The sequence below is a fragment of the Babylonia areolata genome, chromosome 2 (genome assembly GCF_041734735.1).
Source record: "Babylonia areolata isolate BAREFJ2019XMU chromosome 2, ASM4173473v1, whole genome shotgun sequence".
NCBI classification, from domain to species: domain Eukaryota; kingdom Metazoa; phylum Mollusca; class Gastropoda; order Neogastropoda; family Buccinidae; genus Babylonia; species Babylonia areolata.
The window spans coordinates 69,280,581-69,286,963 of NC_134877.1; the positions used below are offsets into that span (position 1 = coordinate 69,280,581).

Genomic DNA, 6,383 nt, shown 5'->3' on the forward strand with positions numbered 1-6,383 from the left:
TGATTGATGTGGATACTTATATAGCGCCTATCCTCGGTCAGAGACCAAGCTCTAAGCGCTTTACATACACGGGGACATTTGCACCACAGGCTGCCTACCTGGGTAGAGCCGACTGACGGCTGCCACTGGGCGCTCATCATTCGTTTCCTGTGTCGTTCAATCAGATTTCAGACGCACACGCATGCACACTCAGACAAACATGTAACATTTTACGTGTATGACCGTTTTTATTTATTTACCCCGCCTTGTAGGCAGCCATACTCCGTTTACGGGGGTGTGCATGCTGGGTATATTCTTGTTTCCGTAACCCACCGAACGCTGACATGGATTACAGGATCTTTAACGTGCGTATTTGATCTTCTGCTTGCATATACACACGAAGGGGGTTCAGGCACTAGCAGGTCTGCACATATGTTGACCTGGGAGATCGGAAAAATCTCCACCCTTTACCCACCAGGTGCACCGAGATTCGAACCCAGGACCCTCAGATTGAAAGTCCAGCGCTTTAACCATTCGGCTATTGCACCCGTCAATCTCTTCCGTTCTTTTCGCTTTTTGGGTGTTGACAGCATTGCTTAGTCTATTTGGTTCTTCGTGATATCCGTGTTGCTTTAAGAGGTCCCTGAGATAACCAGCTTTTCTTATCCATGGTGGTTTCGCAGTTTGTCTTATCAGGGAGGAGAGAGAGAAGGAGAGAGACAGACAGACAGTCAGACAGACAGACGGACAGACAGACAGGGGTGTACACATACATACAGACAGACGGATGGGTAGGTAGATTGATAGAGAGATGCGAAAGAGCACCACACCATACCATGACACGACACGACACGACACGGCACGACACGACACGACACGACACGACACGACACGACACGACACGACACGACAAGAAACGACACAACACGACACGACACGACACGACACGGCACGACACGACACGACACGACACGACACGGCATAAGACACGACCTGACACACACAGACACAGACACAGACACAGACACACACACACACACACACACACATACACACATACCCCCCTCCTCTTCCACACACACACACACACACACACATACATACCCCCCTCCTCTTCCACACACACACACACACACACACACACACACACACACACACACACACACACACACACACACACACACACACACACACACACGCACGCACGCACGCACACACACACACACACAGAGTACAAAACAAATCAAAATCAACCAAAACAACACTAAAGAAAGCAAAACATAATACAATACAATACAATACAATGCCATGCAACACAACACAATACAGCACAGCACAACACAACACAGCACAGCACAGCACAACACAGCACAACACAGCACAACACAACAAACACAACACAACAGCACAGCACAGCACAGCACAACACAGCACAGCACAGCACAGCACAGCACAGCACAGCACAGCATACTATCTCTCTCTATCCCAAACAGCCGAAGACGACAACGGCAGCAGCAGTGCCAGCGGGCACGGTGAGAACTGCACTCCCCGCGCCGTCCACAACTTCCCGGACAACTTCATCTCGCTGGGAGACACCCAGGATGGCGGCGTCTTCATCCACATCCTCATCGCACTCTACCTCTTCGCTGCTCTCGCCATCGTCTGCGACGACTACTTCGTGCCGGCTCTGGAGAGGATCTGTGAGGGTGGGTCCGTGACTCTGGTGTCACTTCCTATCAGTTTGTGTTTAATAGTTTAGCTTGTCTTATTATATTATATTATATTTCATAGTAAAGTATAGTATAGTATGTGTAGTATAATATGTCACGTCACATCACATCACATCACATCCATCACATCACATCACATCACATGATAATTATCATAACATATGGTATGGTGTGGTATGATATATTTCACTACATTACATCATATTATATCATTTTATAGATATCAAATAACGTTATATCATATTACATAATTTTATTGATATCAAATTACATATCACATTATAGCATTTTGTAGATATCAAATTACATTATATCATATTTTATCATTTTATAGACATCAAATTACATGATAACATATTATATCATTTTATAGATGTCAAATTACATGATATCATATTATATCATTTTATAGATGTCAAATTACATGATAACATATTATATCATTTTATAGATGTCAAATTACATGATAACATATTATATCATTTTATAGATGTCAAATTACATGATAACATATTATATCATTTTATAGATGTCAAATTACATGATAACATATTATATCATTTTATAGATGTCAAATTACATGATAACATATTATATCATTTTATAGATGTCAAATTACATGATAACATATTATATCATTTTATAGATGTCAAATTACATGATAACATATTATATCATTTTATAGATGTCAAATTACATGATAACATATTATATCATTTTATAGATGTCAAATTACATGATAACATATTATATCATTTTATAGATGTCAAATTACATGATAACATATTATATCATTTTATAGATGTCAAATTACATGATAACATATTATATCATTTTATAGATGTCAAATTACATGATAACATATTATATCATTTTATAGATGTCAAATTACATGATAACATATTATATCATTTTATAGATGTCAAATTACATGATAACATATTATATCATTTTATAGATGTCAAATTACATGATAACATATTATATCATTTTATAGATGTCAAATTACATGATAACATATTATATCATTTTATAGATGTCAAATTACATGATAACATATTATATCATTTTATAGATGTCAAATTACATGATAACATATTATATCATTTTATAGATGTCAAATTACATGATAACATATTATATCATTTTATAGATGTCAAATTACATGATAACATATTATATCATTTTATAGATGTCAAATTACATGATAACATATTATATCATTTTATAGATGTCAAATTACATGATAACATATTATATCATTTTATAGATGTCAAATTACATGATAACATATTATATCATTTTATAGATGTCAAATTACATGATAACATATTATATCATTTTATAGATGTCAAATTACATGATAACATATTATATCATTTTATAGATGTCAAATTACATGATAACATATTATATCATTTTATAGATGTCAAATTACATGATAACATATTATATCATTTTATAGATGTCAAATTACATGATAACATATTATATCATTTTATAGATGTCAAATTACATGATAACATATTATATCATTTTATAGATGTCAAATTACATGATAACATATTATATCATTTTATAGATGTCAAATTACATGATAACATATTATATCATTTTATAGATGTCAAATTACATGATAACATATTATATCATTTTATAGATGTCAAATTACATGATAACATATTATATCATTTTATAGATGTCAAATTACATGATAACATATTATATCATTTTATAGATGTCAAATTACATGATAACATATTATATCATTTTATAGATGTCAAATTACATGATAACATATTATATCATTTTATAGATGTCAAATTACATGATAACATATTATATCATTTTATAGATGACTCACAGACTAGGTGTCTACGTGTAACACTTCCAATAAACTGAACTAACTGACTAGGTGTCTACGTGTAACACTTCCAATAAACTGAACTAACTGACTAGGTGTCTACGTGTAACACTTCCAATAAACTGAACTAACTGACTAGGTGTCTACGTGTAACACTTCCAATAAACTGAACTAACTGACTAGGTGTCTACGTGTAACACTTCCAATAAACTGAACTAACTGACTAGGTGTCTACGTGTAACACTTCCAATAAACTGAACTAACTGACTAGGTGTCTACGTGTAACACTTCCAATAAACTGAACTAACTGACTAGGTGTCTACGTGTAACACTTCCAATAAACTGAACTAACTGACTAGGTGTCTACGTGTAACACTTCCAATAAACTGAACTAACTGACTAGGTGTCTACGTGTAACACTTCCAATAAACTGAACTAACTGACTAGGTGTCTACGTGTAACACTTCCAATAAACTGAACTAACTGACTAGGTGTCTACGTGTAACACTTCCAATAAACTGAACTAACTGACTAGGTGTCTACGTGTAACACTTCCAATAAACTGAACTAACTGACTAGGTGTCTACGTGTAACACTTCCAATAAACTGAACTAACTGACTAGGTGTCTACGTGTAACACTTCCAATAAACTGAACTAACTGACTAGGTGTCTACGTGTAACACTTCCAATAAACTGAACTAACTGACTAGGTGTCTACGTGTAACACTTCCAATAAACTGAACTAACTGACTAGGTGTCTACGTGTAACACTTCCAATAAACTGAACTAACTGACTAGGTGTCTACGTGTAACACTTCCAATAAACTGAACTAACTGACTAGGTGTCTACGTGTAACACTTCCAATAAACTGAACTAACTGACTAGGTGTCTACGTGTAACACTCCAATAAACTGAACTAACTGACTAGGTGTCTACGTGTAACACTTCCAATAAACTGAACTAACTGACTAGGTGTCCACGTGTAACACCTCCAATAAACTGAACTAACTGACTAGGTGTCTACATGTAACATCTCCAATAAACTGAACTAACCAGCTAGGTGTCCACGTGTAACATCTCCAATAAACTGAACTAACCAGCTAGGTGTCCAAGTTTAACACCTCCAATAAACTGATCTAACCGACTAGGTGTCCAGGTGTAACACCTCCAATAAACTGAACTAACCACTAGGTGTCTACGTGTAACATCTCCAATAAACTGAACTAACCGACTAGGCGTCCACGTGTAACACCTCCAATAAACTTGGTGTCCACGTTTAGCACCCCCAGGGAGCTGTTCTAAGGACGTATGTGTGATGATGTTTCTGTGTCCGGCGGGGCGTGCCGGGGTTCCAGACCTGGGCCTCCAGGCGGACGTGGCAGGAGCGACGTTCATGGCGGCGGGCAGCTCCGCCCCTGAACTGTGCACTTCCGTTGTGGGTAGGTGGCTGGGCGTGGGGGGAGTGGTAGGGGAGGGGGGAGTGCGGGAGAAAATGTGGGTTGGATGGGTGGTGGGTATATGTGTTGGGGGTGGGGGTGGGGTGAGAAAGAAGAAAGGTGTGGGTGGATTGGTAAGTAGTGTGGGGTATGTGACTGTGTGTGTGTGTGTGTGTGTGTGTGTGTGTTGTGGTGTGTGTGTGTGTGTGTGTGTGTGTGTGTGTGTGTGTGTGTGTGTGTTGTGTGTGTGTGTGTGCGTGTGTGTTGTGTAGTGTGTGTGTGTGTGTTGTGTGTGTGTGTGTGTTGTGTGTGTGGGGAGGTGTGTGTGTGTGTGTGTGTGTGTGTGTGTTCTGTGTGTGGGGAAGGTGTGGGGTGTGTGTGTGTGTTGTGTGTGTGTGTGTGTGTGTGTGTGTGGAGGTGTGGGGGTGGTGTGTGTGTGTGTGTGTGTGTGTGTGTGTGTGTGTGTTCTGTGTGTGGGGAAGGTGTGGGAGTGGTGTGTGTGTGTGTGTGTGTGTGTGTGTGTTGTGTTGTGTGTGTGTGTGTGTGTACTGATGAAACATGAAGCAGCAGGCCAGTCGTGCATGATGTGTTTCTTCAGGGGTGTTCATCGCGCAGAGTGACGTGGGTGTGGGCACCATAGTGGGCTCTGCGGTCTTCAACATCCTCTTCATTGTGGGGCTGTGTGGAATCTTCGCTGGAATGGTACATACATGTGTGGATGTGTCAGTGTCATTTCATGTGAAAAGTTAAACAGGTACATGTCTCTAAAGTTTGTTTTTGTGCGTGTTTTTTCACTTCTAATTCTTGTTGAATGTGACAAATATTATTGAACGTGACAAAATGCTCGTAGATGTGTCAATGTAGTTTTGTTATGTAATCGTTTTTAAATACTTTATTTGTTTATTGATGTTCCCATTTATTCCTTTACTTACACACTGAGAAAACACTCATTTTCCCCCAACGAACACACACACACACACACACACACACACACGTGCCCCCACACTAACACCCTTCCCCCCTCAACACAACACAGCACAACACAACACAGCACAGCACAGCACAGCACAGCACAGCACAACACAACACAACACAACACAGCACAACACAACACAGCTCTGCACAGCACAACACAGCACAACACAGCACAGTACAGCTCAGCACAACACACCACAGCTCACCACATCACAGCACATCACAGCACAACACAGCACACCACATCACAGCACACCACATCTCAACGCTACTTAACGTAAAGTAATGTAAAGGAATATAACGCAATGCAGCGCAGCCACAACGCAGCACAATACACAGCACAACGCAACGCAACGCAAAGCAAAGAAACGCAACACAACACAGCACAGCACAGCAC

General features: G+C 39.2%; 1 protein-coding gene across 1 annotated transcript in view; it reads left to right on the forward strand.

The window, feature by feature from the left end:
• Nucleotides 1–1,587, forward strand: part of LOC143276712 (testis-expressed protein 10 homolog) — a 49,836-nt gene extending 48,249 nt beyond the window's left edge. The window contains exon 17 of the mRNA XM_076581361.1: nucleotides 1,473–1,587. The gene's annotated coding sequence lies outside the window, so the exon portion shown is untranslated. The remainder of the gene's footprint in view (nucleotides 1–1,472) is intronic.
• Nucleotides 1,588–6,383: the final 4,796 nt, after the last annotated feature.